Below are 13,870 nucleotides of genomic sequence, written 5' to 3'. Positions count from 1 at the left end.
AGTTTGGAAAATTTCCCGCAGCAACGTATCACCAGAGTCCTCCTGTAGGAATATCTTAAATTCATGGTAAGAATATTAACCCCAGTTCATATTAGAATTTCTTTCCACTGTAAAAATAAATCAGGCAAAGATATTCTTAGTATGAACGCCATAAAAATTACTTTATCCGGACTTATTTTTAAATGTGTATTTAAGGGATGGGAATGGAATTCTTCTGCCAACAAAGACAGGTATTAACCCAAGAGAATCTATTTAGCTTCAGACTCCTTAACCAGACAAGATTTGACTGAAGTATGTGCCCCTGTCCTTTACCCTGTTGCGAAAGGAACAAAAGAAGAGGAAATGACTAACCAAGGCAGCAGCACATTAATATATTTTGGTATGAGGAAAGGGAAAATTGTAGCTGGTATTTTTAACATTCCCACCAGGAGAACGAACTGCCATACACACACACCAGTCGCCACAGAGGCTCAGCAGCTCCTGGGAGGGGAAAATAAAAAGGAAAAAAAAAAAAAAGTGGAATTCTGTCCCGAAGAGGAGTTCTGTGTTTTCCATTTCCCAGCATGAGCTCTGCTGGAACGACAGCCTGGAAAGGAGGCATGGCTGGGGCCAACAGCGATATCTAAGTGATAACAGGTGCACTTTGACTGAACTGTAGGGAAAATCCAGCCTGGAGAGGTGTGATGGAGGGAAAAGGTGAGAGTTTCTTGGCACTCTGCCACCGGAAGACGACCCTGCAAGTCCCATCCCAGCTCTGCTGGGTGCCCTCATCCACAGGCTGATAAGAGACAGGGGAAGAGAAGTGTCTGAATCCAGGGTGGCATCTGACAAGGCACAGCTCACCCACCTGCCACAGAGTACAACTCCAACCATCCCACACCGTCCCAAGCTTAATTCCCCCAAACTCCTCAAATTCCCTGCACGTGCAAAGGGGCCCAGCTGCCAACAAACCAGTGCACCTTCATGTCTTTCCCTGCAGATACTTTGCCACTGCACCCACACGAGCCAAGCCACTGGTGTCCCAGTACAACTGGAGCTAACAGCTGGTTTTTAATCCCCATGGGAAGCTCTTTGGGGCAGCCACGGCAACAGGCTTGCTCAGAGCAACAGGGCAGAAGCTTGAAGGACCGGTGTGATAAACCTGAAATTACAGCTTCCAAACCCCTTCCTAAAAGGGATCAAACCCCATCAATCTGGCACCAGCTTGCCAGTCATTTGTGCAGCAGGATGGCACAGCACAAAAGCACAGCTCGCTCAGGAAGAGGAGCTGGATCACTGCCTGCCTGTCCAGCTCCAATTGTTCCCACACTTCATAATTAAGGGCTACAATTCGCCCTTCTTCCAATGCCAAACCCCAAAAGACACGTAACAAAACCAACCGTAATCGCTCAGATCCCTCCCGAGCTCCAACACTGTTGCATGCAAAGAGATACAGAGAAACTGATATTTAATGTTCTTGCAGAGGGATTTGTGCTCAGCCACCCCATAACACAGCCAGAAGCCTGAAGCTTAAGCAGGTCTTTACCCTGATATCACAAAATGACAACCCTGGTCATTCCACCAACAAGATTTTCCCATTATTTCTGTTCAGTGTGCTGTTTGACACAGTTATACAAAGAGATTGGACCACTGACAAGAAAAAAAAAAAAAAAAAAAGCTTCGTTAACCTCTGGGTGACTCGACAATCCTATTGTTAAACAGCAATGGACAAAAGGAGAAGCCGACAGCAGACGGATGCTCTCATCTATCTGAATTCCTAGAGGAAAATGAGATTGACCTGCGCTGGGAACAAGTTAAAGGAGAGTTGTTAACTCACAGAGGGAAATCAAAAATCTTCAGTGACTGTGAATCATATCAAATCTAGGTGCTTTCGTGTGGTTTCTTCTCACTACCTGGAGTTTTAAGATATTATTTACTGCACACATTACGTCCAAGCAGTTGAGTGATTTCAGTTGTCTCTAAAGGGAAAACGTGCAATTGCTTCATCAAAATTACTGTAGAAGTGGCAGAGACGTAGCTAAATGAGAGCATCAGGAAGCAGCAAGTGAAACAAGATTGCTGTACCCCATCATCAGGCTGAGTCTCAGTAATTCTTCAGCTGGAAACAGAGAGAAATAAGCAGAGGAGATTTTTCTCCCTTCTCACCACATATAGTATGATAAAAAAATGGGGGTAAAAAAGCATCCACTAGTTAAACAACCCAAGTTCACAGAGCGATGAAAAATCTTCAAATACACCAAGGGTTTAAAAACTCAGGGGTATGCAGTTAGTTCTCAACCCCAAGACTTTAAAAGGGCAGGTTCAGTTTAGGCAGGATGACAGGAGGAATGAGGACCCAACATACAGAAGTCAGAGTTCCTGTAAGTTGACAAAGGCATCATAAATAGCGTCAGCATCAACACGCACAGCACAACTACCAAACTAGGATTTAGGGAGTGCTATGAGCCTCCCAGGGTGGAATTCCAGGCTCCTCCTCAGCCTACACAGCTGGGGAAGCACTGCACCAGCACGCCTGGTTTTGCTTTTAATACTCTATACCACAATGGTGGGTCAGAAAGACAGAAAAACCTTGGAAAATCCAGCCAGGCTTGAGCAGGCATTACTTGCCACCCTCCCTTCCCCTGTGCACGTACAGCTCCAGTGCTCTGAGCTACACCCAAGGAACAGGGGCCGTGCCCAGCAGAGCAGCTTCCTCTGCTCCCACCTTGCAGGGTGGGGCTGAAGCCAGAGGACAATGCTGGCATGGGAACAAATGGGCAGCCACGGGCCATGACTGCATTTTGGCTGCACGTCGGGAAAATGCTCTCGATCCTCGATCCAAGGAGGTGCTCAGTGCTGTAATGGTGGATCTGCAGCCTCCTCACAGAGCAGGGGCACTGTGTTTTATTGCACCTGGCCACGCTCACCACTGCACTGAGCTGGAGGTGAACCAGAGCCCAGGGCTGGAGGGAACACGTTCTAACTGATACAAGAGGCACCCATCCCTCTTTTGCTAGTAGCAGTCAATGAGTTTTAATCCATAGTCACATCAGGAACGACACCTCCAAAGAGGGCTGGGTTTTATTTCAACTGTGCATTAAATTTAAAATCATTTGCCAGATTTAAGCATTGTTCACGCTCTATTTATAAACCCTTCGAACTCAGGGGATGTTTAGAGGTGTGTTCAGAACCGAATTTGGAGCTTCTGCTGCTGATGGGCTTCCTACAACACTGATATTTTGACTTTCTGCTCCAGCACAAATTTGTAGCAGCTGAAGGATGATCATTCTCCCATCACCAAGACTTCCACAGTAGATATGAGATAGGTTTGACTGCTCCATAGCAAAGCTGTCCTTCAACATTTATCCTAAAGCATGTTATCATACAGGCACAAAGACAGCACCTCTATATCCAAGCCAGATCCCTCACACTGGAGAACATGGTGCTGTTAATACTATTAAAAATAAAGTTTCAGAATGGTTCAGGAACAAAAGAGGCTTTAGAAGCAATCCCTACAACACAAGTTACCCCAGTTCATTTCAAAGCATTAATTGCATCACGAGCTGGAACTTTTAACTCAATTTAAAAAGCACAACACGAAGTTTAAGAAATTGCTGCTGAACTGTGGTCCTTTGCCTCCTGAGACAGGTGAAGTGTTAGGGTCTCTCTCCACTCTGCTTTGAGACATTGCACATAGCCCATTTATCAAGGGCAGCACTAAGAGCTCACCTCATGACCCATCCAAAACACCTCCTGCACCAAAACAGGGACCTCACTGGCTACAGCTCCACAGAGATACCATCCCTTCATCCTCCACACCAAGGATATGTGCTCCTGAACAGCAGCACCACGCTTTCCTCTCCATAAGTTTTCTTTTCACCTTGTTAACCTCTCTGTGCTTCATTGAACAGTCTGCTGAAGCTACTCACAGCTAAAGAAACGATACACAGTTGGAGTCATCTCAAGGTGTCATCACACAGCTCCTTTAGGATTTGGGCAGGCAGCTTAAGAAGGTCACACATATTCAGGAACTAGTGCAGACCTCAAGGCAATATTTTCATTTTGTCTTGAACAGCCAGAGTAGGAGACCAGGCTCCCCTCCAGCACCAGGGAAAAGGCTCCAGCTCCTCCACAAACTTGCTTAATACTTGAACTACACCTGGGCCACGTGGTGAAGGGTTTTTCTTTTACCACCTTCCTCCTGTGGCTGTTGATTTCCCAGGTGAGTGATACTGAGGGTTGCTGCTTCTCTGAGCAGCAACAGCCCAGAAGACACTGCAACACTCTTTACTAGTCCCAGTTCCACAATCCAATTCAGTCCAGTACAATCCATGCTGTAACCTCAGATACTGCACAATATTGGGAGTTAGATGACATCACACAAGAACCCCCCCAAAAGATGTGTTCAAAGTGCATCTCTAAGGGTTTCCTGGTCCTTTCCAGTTGTGACCACAAGGACCAGGCTTACAGCAGCTTCCTAAAGGGACTGAAAATACATATTTGAAGAGTTTTGAGTCAAGTCAATAACCCATCATCCCAGAGTTCTCCCCCAAAAACGGCCTCCTAACACATGTACACACCCCTGCCCCAACACACTGAGCTTTACAGATCAGCACGGTGCTGATCTGAGCTTGAGAACATGCCAGGTTGTTAAAAGGCCTAAAAATGCTCAGCAACAGAAACCCAAAGTAATTGAGGTCATTTCCCTCACACTTCTCTGGGTTCTCACTCCCTTTGCTTTGCTGTCCCACAATCTGCTACTCTTTGGCATGCAAGGATTGAACAAACACTTCACTGCAACCACACCGATCTAAACTTTCCTGCCTCCAGCTTAAGTTACAACTCAAACTACTACTCCAGTAGCCTGTAATGGGGAGCAGGGATTAAGAAATCCACTTAGAAATAGGTACACCAGACCTGAAGCCAAGAAGTTCTTCTTTTGGCACGTAAACAGCCTGGAAAAAAAGGCAGAAACTTGGGAGATAGAGGGTGGGGGTCTGAAAAGACAGGCTTGTAATGGAAATATCCAACCAAGAATTTTCACAAGCCTTTAAAACTTCTGAAACCAAACCCCTTTGCTGGCACTTCTTACATGCCTCAGACTGCAGACCATGTTATGCAAGCTGTAATTGTGCCTCCACAGCCCTCCCTCCCACCCACGGCGCTCCACACCTCGCCAGATCCATGGGCTTGAAGCACACCAGGGAGGAGAAGGAGTGTACCTGTTCCTCCCACACCTGGCCTGCTGTACTGTACTGCCACCTGTGCAGAGAAAGCCTGGCTTTGTTGTACACCTTGAGCCAGGCTCTAACCCCTTAAAAGTTGCTTGGAAAAAAAAAAATCTGGTTTTACATACACACACTAAGCTGTAAAAAGGTTCACTAAATTTAGCACGCAACCCAATCCTGGTGGTAAGTGTAGCACAGGCTGTAGATATGGAAGTGACCTTAGGTGAAGGTAACAAGGGAGAACTGTCAGTATTCCCATTGAGCTGCCGTGGGAAAGCCCAGGGAACCCAATAAAACCCTTTAACACAACCTCCATAAATCCTTCCTGCAGCTTGGTGATTTCCAAGGCTTTGAGGTGCCACCTCTGCCTCTCTTCTGAACAGTGCTACTCATTGTCCATGCTGGGACACACTTGGGAGGAACCTTCTCAGCACACACAGTCCTTCTTAAACTTGGAGAAGTGAAGTTTGATCGACCTCCACCACCACTGCCTTAAATACAAAACCAGAAGCATGAAGAGAAAAAGCAGCACAGTCCTTTATCAGTCCATCACAGCTGGAGCCACACGTGCTGCCAACAGGTATTTAACAAGGCAAAGGTCAGCAGGTGTGACACAGGATAAAGCATTTACCCATAAACTCCATTTTCTGCCAGTTCCCAGCACCACACCCCTGAGAACCACAGACACTGCCCAGTCCAAGAGGAGGGTGCACCAAATCTCCCAGGAGAACAGGCCCTGGATTAGCTCAGTTGGTTAGAGCATGGTACTAATAACAGCAACATCGTGGAGTTGGTGCCCACACGGGTTTAAGAGCTGGACTCGATGATCCTTGTGGGTCCCTTCCAACTCAGAATATTCTGTGATTCCGTGAAGTTAAAGGAGGCACCAAGAGTTCCCTCCTAGCCCTGAGGGAAAGGCTGCTTCCCTAAACTCTGATCGCTTCCCAGATCTGAAAATGCCCTGCGAAATATTCCAAATATCCGTTGGGTATGAGCTGCTGTAGCCATGGTGATGCTCTCAGGTACACCTGGAGCTGAAGCAGAGACTGGCAGAAGAGATGCTGCAACTGGTTTCATGTACCTGTTTCGGGTCCACACACAGCATGGCATTAAGGAAAAGGCAATGCCCACATGAAAGCCAAGCTGGGATGTCCCCATGGAACATAAGCAATGACTGAGGGGACAAAGCAGCATGAAACATCACAGCAGCCTTTTGAACCAGTTTGGGAGGTAGGAAGTAATATCACCTGCTGGGGCCAGGCTTGGCCTCCAACCCACACTGCAGCAGAGACCCTGAAAGGAAGATGCACATGGGAACAGTCTTGGTTGCCTCGGGAAAGTGGTTTCATATCATATCACAGAATGGTTTGGGTTGGAAGGGACCTTCAAGACCATCCAGTTCCAACCCCCTGACATGGGCAGGGACACCTTCCACTATCCCAGGTTGCTCCAAGCCCCATCCAAACTGGCCTTGGGCACTTTCAGGGATGGGGTAGCCAGAGCTTCTCTGGGCAACCTGTGCCAGGGCCTCACCACCCTCACAGCCAAGAATTTCCTTCTAACATCTAATCTAAATCTCTCCTCTTTCAGTTTAAATCCATTCTCCCTTATCCTATCACTATCACATAGCTCACCCACCCACTGCCAGGGGGACAGGTCACAGATGGGACCAAGAAAGGGGCACCAGCAGCAGGTCTGCTGGTAACCTCTTGGCATCTTCACCTGCAGGTGCTTGGCTTTCCCTTCTGTGCAATGGGAAGGTAAGTTCCATGCAAGAGCCTGGCAATGGCATAGGGCCTGGTGGAGAAAGATTCCCTGTGAGCCAAATGCAAGTCACCAGCTTTAAACACTCCTGCTGCCCAGCACTCCCCACCCGAGGCGTGGGAGCCATTCACTTCCTCCAATAAACTGGACTTTTTTCTTTGTACTTCTCTGAAAAGTATAGACTTTTCAACTTAAAACCTCACAGCAAACAAGCTGAGAAGGAAAAAAAAAAAAGTAGTTGTGGCCAGTGGTCGGATCAAACCAGTAACAGTAAAATTAGGAGCTGACTGATATTACAGGCTCTCTTACCAGTCAGTCACAGTCCGGTCCAATCCTGGCGAGCTCCCTGAAGAGCTGCACCTTGTGCAATAGCTTAGTCATCATCTTCCTTGACAGCCACACACTTGCAAACAGATTACGAGTCCACTCACATTTTCCCATGAAAATTTTCCCCTCCACCCTGCCACAAGCAGGACTGGACTGGAGCAGAGTGGTGCCAGCCCAGAGCAGGGAGCTTGTCCCTTGCAGGGAAGGAGATAATGCTTTTATCTCCCAGACTCAACAACTTCCTTCCTGCGGTAGCAGGCAGACAAAAGACACCTCTTCACACCACAGACAGGAATGAGATGTACTAAAATTTGTCACAACCCTGAAATAAAACACCCTGCTTACCGTTTTCAGCCCATACGGGAGGGTGTAAAGCAGAGTTAGGCCAGCATTTCTTCTACAAGAAACTCTTGCAGGGTGGGATTTGGAAGCAAAAGAATAAGGAGCCCAAAATAACTCGGTTTGAGTTTATATTGCTCTGGCAGCTAAACAAAAGTTGATAATGCTGGACCGAGGTACTTCCCCCCGGCAGGATGAGAGCTGGATTGTTTTTGGAAGGACTGTGAATCACGGGCACGAATATACCAGGCTTTAAGAGCCTTCAGCACCCACGTAATTCTGAACTCCAGCTTTATTTTCCCCTGGGTCACCCGACACATGCTCGGCAGGCAGGCTGAGAAGGTCAGCTGTTCAATTAATAGGTGCAATCCCCAAACCAGAACTCTGTGTTTTGCTGCACAACATCAACACACCTCTTCCCAGAAAGAGCCCTCCCTGATGCTCCATTAGTCATTCAACTACAACTCGAAGGAAACCAGGATTTTTGCTGTATTTCCTCAACTTTACAGCATAAAAGGGCTTAAAGATGTTTCCTGCAGCAGGGGAGCTGTTAGAGATGCAGCGGCTGCTCTCCAGCAGAGCAGTGATTTGCAGGATTGCCTGGCTGCAGGCAGATCCAGACAGGGAAGCCAGGAGGGAGGGTGTCCAATGGGAAAGAGAAAAAAAAACCTGCAAGAAGTGCTGCTTTCTGTGCTTTACCACCACTGAAATCCCTGCACACCTGACAGCAACCACAGCTGTTAACGCCAGAGAGCAACACTATTTATAATAGGGATTATTAGTGCAAGAAAATGAGTAGCTTGCCCACATGACTAATTTACAGACACTTTCTCCAAGTTATAATGCAGCCTAAGTGATGTGTAAGCAAAGATGAGCTTGCATTTGAAAAAGAAAAAATGCTATTCCTCTTAATAACTCTTCTTGGGAAGAAAAGGGGAAGGAATTACTTCTCTTCAAGTTACCCCACAAACCTTACAGCTCCTTCCCCTCTCCTCTCCCTCCCACCCCACACACACTGCACAGCAAAACTCAAGGCCTGAAGCACCTAAACTACTTCTTTGCAGGGTATAGTTGTGAGGAGATGATGTTCTTTATTTGTGTTTGAGTCAGAGAAGAAGCTTTCCAGAGTTTTCATGTGCAATAGACATGGTTCCTCTTTTTCCCTGTTTTCTACAGTATCTGAGAGGCTTCAAAAAAAAAAAAAAACCAACCAACCACCTTTAGTTAAATTGGAAGCATTAGAAAGGATCATGAGATTTGCATTCTTTAGCACCTCAGATTATTACAGTTTCCACTGCTGTGGCTTCCCCACCAAGCTTCAATTAAAGAATCCTCATATATGAGTGGACTTGGGCATTTCTTGTACCGAGACACTGGAGCATCCAGGCCAACAAGATGCCAAGGCAGCAGAATTGATGCACTCCCAGGAGATCCCAGTTTAATTTTGCTGTATGGAGAGAGGCTGCACCAAGTCTGCCCTCTGCCCAGGACCTATATTTAGGGACTGAGCTGACCCGACAGTGCCCCCGTAAGCTCATTTATCGAGATTCACTTATTCATTCTAATATAATCTAATTAGACTGCAGCAGTCCTGTACACAGGCATGGCAGTGACCACCAGAGGACAAGTTCAAACCCAAGGAACACGGCCCAGGTGCTACTTAGTTCTCACACAGAGGAGGAAAAAAACCCTGCAGAGGAATGACAGGAATTGCAGATGGCTGTGTAATGTCTTCCAGCTTGGAGCAGCACCTGGATCCACTCTGCTTCTCCCCTCCACCAGCTAAAAACCAATTCCTTAACTGGAAGAAGCAGCAGCAGAGTCCAGATCAATGCACTTATCGATGCGAGAGCTGCTGCTCCCGCTCTGAAATCACTGCAAATGGGGGCAAAAAAAAGCAGGAATTTGAGTCTCTCAGGCAGTGCCCACGCCAGCAGGCACAGATGTGTTCCCAAACTACAGACCACAGGCATCAGCCTGGAAAAAGCGCCAACAAGTCCACATTGTAAGAAAATACTTTAAAGGCTCCACTCTGGCAAGAAATAGGAAGTTCTCAGAGCTCCCAAGTGCCCCCTCTCCTGCAACCAGCTGCAGTTCAGGCATGCGAACAGGAAGAAGCTTTTACATTTCTAAAAACACAAATAAATACTAGGTTTTTTTTTAAAAAAGCCTTCATGTGTTTAATTTGCTTGGACATCTTGTATAACGATGAGAGGAGAAACAGATTCCTAGGAGTCATGGGCTGGTAACTCTCCAATCTATCATCTCCATAGTTTATGCACAGTCATTAACAAGAAGTGATTTGTCTGGGACAGATTTAGTCCAGCAACTCCCTGTCTCGTTAACCTGAAACAATCACCCAAGCAATGTCAAAAAGTTTGAGAGCTTGGTGCAGTGAGCAGCCCCCTCCAAAATATTCATGTTTTTAAAAATAGTCCAATCCTGCTGCTTTGCCAACACAGAGCAGGAAGCTTAAGAGCCAAACACAGATGCATAAAATTCCCTTTATGTTAAAAAGGTTTTGATGAGCAAAGGCAAAAGGTTGTCACTGACAAGGAAATCCTGAGAATATCGATAAGAGAACAACAGGAGGAGACTTAAAGACTTTGACTAGTTTAACCTGTCAAAACAAGGGGTCAAGAGGGGATCTGATTGCTCCCTCTAATTACACCAGGGAGGGAGGGAAAACAATCATTTAAACCAAATGGAAACACTAGAACCAAAAACAAATTGCACAAACAGGCCACTGAGAGGATGGAAATTCAGTGAGACTTTGAGGAGGCTCTCTGACTGCTCTCCCATGGGATGGGGGCAAAGAATAAACCCATAGAGTTTCACCTTAGAAATGGTTGTGTTATGAAAGGCACCCACAGCACACATGGGTGCTGTAAATGGGGAAACTAAACTCGATTAGGGCTCTCTTCTGCTCTCCAGTGCTGCCACAACTTTCAGAGTAGAGGGCAGGAATGAAGAATTACCTCCTCCTGCCACTGCCTCCTGCTTCCTCCCCATCCCTCCGGGACAGCACAGAGGGTATTCACACTATTTACTCCAGCACGTAACTGGGGGATGACCAGGGAACTAAACTTGGGAGCTGAAGCCTCGTAGAGTCAATGGTGAGAGGTGGGTGTCTTGGCAGCAGCAGGGGAAGGGATTAGGAGCAACCAAGTTTGATGCTTAAAATAAAACACATGTCCTCTCCCCCATGTCCTCACGCTTAAGGGTCTCGGGTGTAGATTAAATACAGTTCTGGCCATCACCTCTGAAATTTATAGGGAATTCCCGTTCCCAAGGAGTTTTGTTGGCCCTGGGGTTACAGTGCCAACATCAAGCAATGATTTGACATTTTTGAGCCATAACCACTTAATCTCCAACAGCAAGAGCGGATGATGCAAACAAAAGCTGTTACACAGTTAATCAAGTAACACCACAGTTTTACACCAGCTTGAGAAAGTCTTTCCCTCTCCTTCAAGGGGTTCAAAATAAAGTAGTCATCAGGTCTCTAACAGGGGTTTTGTGACAGCAGCGGATAAAGGATCAAATCAAAACCTAATTGTGTTCTTCATATCCTTACTGCTGCTACTTCAGAGAGCAGAAATCATCTTCTTGAGACCGGCTAAAAAAGGGAAAAGGGGCGGGGGGGGTAGAAAAAAAAAAAGATATTTGGTAATAACTCTACCAGAGAATGAGTGTTTCTATCCAAACCCCAACCTTTCGCTGCTGCAGTTACACACAAAAGTTATTTTAATCACACTATGCAGAAAGCAGCATCAGCATATGAGGCAAGAGAAAAAATATGTGGTAAAGCGAGTTGCATGGCCTGTTCGCGGGCAGAAATTACAGCGCAGTTATAGGGAAGAGGTCCACGAGGCAGAGAAACAATTCCAGCCCGAGCCAAACTGCAGGACCACAGCAATCCACTGGGATAACAGCAAGGAAGATATCTGAGGGGAGGTGGAACCTGGAAACTGGGTCCCTTCTTAACTTCTGCAGCAATCAGTTCAGACTTCCCAGAGAGGGATTTTTTGCCTTGTCATAGGTAAAGAGGCATCAAACAAAACTTTTCAGTTATGTCTACTAAATACCAGTCGTGTTATTGGACAGGGGCAGCAATGCAAAGAGTAAAAAAGGGGGAGAAGAAAAAGATAATTTTAAACAGAAGAGAGCCCCAGCAGGATACCAGCTCTGCTCCTCTTGCACAAAGCAAGAAATGATCTTTGAGGTTTTCGAACAATGACCTCAAAATACACAGCAGAGCCTTTGGTGGGGGCGTGGAAAGAAAGGTTATAAAATGACAAACCTAAGGCACACGGGTGGATGCACATCACTTGGCACTGCCTAATGCAGAAAAGATGCTACATTCTTCTTAATAACCACCTACTTAAAACACTTCATCCATTGAAATTAGCCGGGTACAAAAGACGTAGCTTTGCCACCTTAACTTTTCTCCCCTTCTCAAGTAACCTGCACACCGGAGGAAGGCAGTAAGCTGTGAGCAAGGGAGAAGAGGTGAGGGGGGAATCAACACCTCCAGGGTTAACACAGCCGCACACAACCCATACTGGGGGCCGGACTAAAGGGCACGCAAAAACCTTGAAAAACAATAAAGCATCCCTGCCGCCACCACCACCACCCATGACGATGGGAAGCAGCATTAAAAGCCAGCACAGGCACCCAGACCGCTGCGATGAAGCGCAGCGCTCACCACGGCTCGCATGGCCACCGGGGAGCCGCAGCACCCGCCTCTCCCTAACCGCACCGGGGGGCTCCCACCGCCACGGGAAACGCCTGCAAGTCACAGTTCGGAGGCGGGTGGCGGTGGTGTGGATTTTGGCACGGCGGGCACCCACCGCCGCGGACCGAGCGAACACCGAGGACACGGCGCCTTCCGCCCCCTCCCCACCGCTCAACTCGGCTCCGCGGAGATGCGCTCGGGAAGCGCCGGAGCCCCTCCCGCCCCCAAAGCCCCCCGGAGCCCCCCGGCCCCGTGGCAGCGGCTCCTCGCCGGCCCGGCGGCCGCGCCCCGGTTCCCCCCGGACCCTCCCGGCCGGGCCGCAGCCCCGGGCCCGCCGCGGCCTGTGCCCGCCGCCCCTCGCCGGAGGCCCCGGGCGGGGCCCCCCCCGGGCGGGACTCACCGAGCCGGCGGCGGGCGGAGCAGGGCAGGGCCGGGCCGGGCCGCGCCGGGCCGTGTCGGCGGGGACGGAGCGGGCAGGGGACCGGGAGCGGCCGGTGTCGGTGTCTGCGCGGCGCGGGCGGCAGGAAGGGGAGGAGGCGGCCCCGCACGTCCGCCGCGCCCGCGGCCGCCCCCCCGCGCGTTAAAGGCACCGGCACCGCCCGGGGAACCCCCGCGGGGGCACCGCCGGGGCAGGGCGGGGGCCTCCGGCGCGGCACAGCCGAGCAGGGGGGCCGAGGGGGTGTCCGCGCGTGTGGGGGGGCATCGCCCGGAGCCGGCCCGTGCGCCGCGGGAGGGACCCACGGAGGGCCCCGCGTGGGGGTCCCGCTGGCAGAGCTTCCCGTGCGGGGGTCCCTCGCGTGTTCCTGAGGTTCACCCCCACCCAGACATCCCCCCTGCGGGGATCCCCAGGGATCTCCCCAGGCGCTGATAGGGAACACCCACCCTGATCTCCCCATCCAGCCCCCCACCCATGGGCAAGGATCACCCACACAGACCTACCCCAGGCGGGGATCCCACACACACACCCCCAGAGCTCCCCATGTGGGGATCCCTCACCTATTCCTGAGGTGTACCCACCCAGATATCCCCCCCAGATCACCCATCCTGACCTCCCACACGCAGGGATTCCCAGGCATCTCCCCATACAGACCCCACAGATGAACAGGGATCACCCACACAGACCTCCCCCACACGGGGATCCCCAGGGATTTTCTCACCCAGACCTCACCCATGGACAGGGATCACCCATCCAGACATCTCATACACAGGGATACCCAGGAATCTCTTCACCCATCAACAGGGATCACCCACCCAGACGTCCCCCATGCAGGGATTCCATTCCCCCAGAGCTCCCCACGCAGGGATCCTTCACCTATTCCTGAGGTTCACCCACCCAGACAACTCCCATGTGGAAATCCCCAGGCATCTCCCCACCCAGATCCCCACACACAGACAGGGATCAGCCACCCTGACCTGCACCCATGGACAGGGATCACCCACCCAGACCTCCCCTACATGGGGATCCCCAGGGACTTCCTCACCCAGATCCCACCCTGAC

General features: G+C 49.5%; 1 protein-coding gene across 8 annotated transcripts in view; it reads right to left on the bottom strand.

Moving 5' to 3' along the window:
* KTN1 (kinectin 1) overlaps positions 1-12,911 on the bottom strand; it is a 76,598-nt gene extending 63,687 nt beyond the window's left edge. For 5 of the 8 annotated variants that reach the window (XM_051768750.1, XM_051768752.1, XM_051768753.1 and 2 more), the window contains exon 1: positions 12,773-12,910. The gene's annotated coding sequence lies outside the window, so the exon portion shown is untranslated. Of the gene's footprint in view, positions 1-12,772 lie in introns of all 8 variants that reach the window. The other 3 variants (XM_051768749.1, XM_051768751.1, XM_051768755.1) reach the window with 1 other exon arrangement.
* Between the last annotated feature and the right edge of the window lie 959 nt (positions 12,912-13,870).

Source organism: Manacus candei, unplaced genomic scaffold (genome assembly GCF_025592945.1).
Source record: "Manacus candei isolate 608988 ecotype Guabito, Panama unplaced genomic scaffold, ASM2559294v1 h1tg000097l, whole genome shotgun sequence".
NCBI classification, from domain to species: Eukaryota; Metazoa; Chordata; class Aves; order Passeriformes; family Pipridae; genus Manacus; species Manacus candei.
The sequence above is the reverse complement of the archived record's forward strand: the minus strand, read 5'-3'. Positions and strand labels throughout refer to the sequence as shown.